At 39.2% G+C, this 1,421-nt stretch overlaps 1 protein-coding gene across 1 annotated transcript in view; it reads right to left on the reverse strand.

Annotated features, from left to right (window-relative positions):
* The window catches only part of LOC118477493, a gene marked incomplete in the record, with an annotated part of 15,770 nt that extends 14,605 nt beyond the window's left edge, over window positions 1-1,165 (reverse strand). The window contains 1 exon segment of the mRNA XM_035969069.1: window positions 1,071-1,165.
* Between the last annotated feature and the right edge of the window lie 256 nt (window positions 1,166-1,421).

Below are 1,421 nucleotides of genomic sequence, written 5' to 3' on the forward strand. Positions count from 1 at the left end.
CAAAACCACACACTCACAAAAAAACCAAAATAACGTACACAACTCAACAGCTTGTGCAGATCGTGCAAACTAACCAGACAAAATGGCGACATCCCCAAGCGTGACTACTACCTGCGTGTTTTAAAAAAATAACCCTAGGCTCAGGCTCAAGGCAAAGCGCGGTGACATGCTTGCATCCTTTGGCTCGTGTAGGCCGCTTACGAAGTCAACCTTAAGGGTAAATTTATAGAAACCCACACCTCAATTTTAAAAAAGCAATGATTTTAATGCGATTCTCTCGGTCATATTTAGATCTTGTGCCCGGGATTAGAGACGTTACAAGAGTGTGAACACACTTTTTTTTTTTTTTTTTTTAAGGAGGAGAAATAAGGACGATACATGTGTGATACAAAAGAGTACGAGGAAGCAAACCACATCAGAGCACACGCCAACCCGCCCACATCTTTCCTGTTCATAATTAATTAGGGAGTACATGAAAATCTAGATCTAGATATCTAGATCCAGGCGAATCTTTCAGGATTAGATTTTTTGGATCCTGTTTTACTTTTAGATCTGGTGCGGGGTTGGTCATAGGTTGGAGATTTTGAATCAGTTGGGTGAACCTCAAATTCGGACATAAATCTAGATCTAGATCTAGATCTAGGTATAGATCTAGACATAGAATAGATTCTAGATCTAGACTCTATATATTTTATACACAAAGATGTTCAACATCTTGAGCTCCAGTCCCGACCACACCAACAAAAAGTCTTTGTACTTAGATCTAGATCTAGCTGAACTGTCTTCAGACATCACGCTATCAGAGTAAAGGGTTACGTTTATTTGAAAACAATAAGGTTTACCTTTTTTAGTTTTAGTCAGAGTTTCACGGCACTTACAACACAATAAGGTCATATAGATCTAGATCTAGATAATCTAGTTCTAAGTGCCGAAGATTAGAGGTGTTACAAGAGGAGAGATTAACAAACACAAAAAGAAGGAGGGGAGATAAAGACAATATAGATCTATGTTTGATAGGAAAACAGACGCAAACCACACCAGAGCACCTGCCAACCACCCACAATGTTCACCTTTCCTTGGCCGAAGCGTAAATAATGCCTCAAAGATACTTGTATTGCCACAAAAGACGGGTCAACACAGAAGACCAAACATGGCGTGTGGCGACGTCACGATTCTACCTTTACGTTCACAGTCGGTGCTCAGTGCGTTTGAATTTGGTGATACTTCCAGTCCCCGTCGTTTTATGCAAGAAAAATTCTGAAATTATGCAAACTGAGCCTAAAAATGTGAAATTATGCGATTCTGTTAATTTTAACAAAGAATGATAAAAGGAAATAATCAGAAATTGTGCAAAAAAATCGAATTTTGCTAAATAATATGCGGGGTGCATAAACCACGGGGACAGTAGGCTTTATGACACC

The sequence above is a fragment of the Aplysia californica genome, unplaced genomic scaffold, assembly GCF_000002075.1.
Source record: "Aplysia californica isolate F4 #8 unplaced genomic scaffold, AplCal3.0 scaffold00111, whole genome shotgun sequence".
In the NCBI taxonomy this organism is placed as follows: domain Eukaryota; kingdom Metazoa; phylum Mollusca; class Gastropoda; order Aplysiida; family Aplysiidae; genus Aplysia; species Aplysia californica.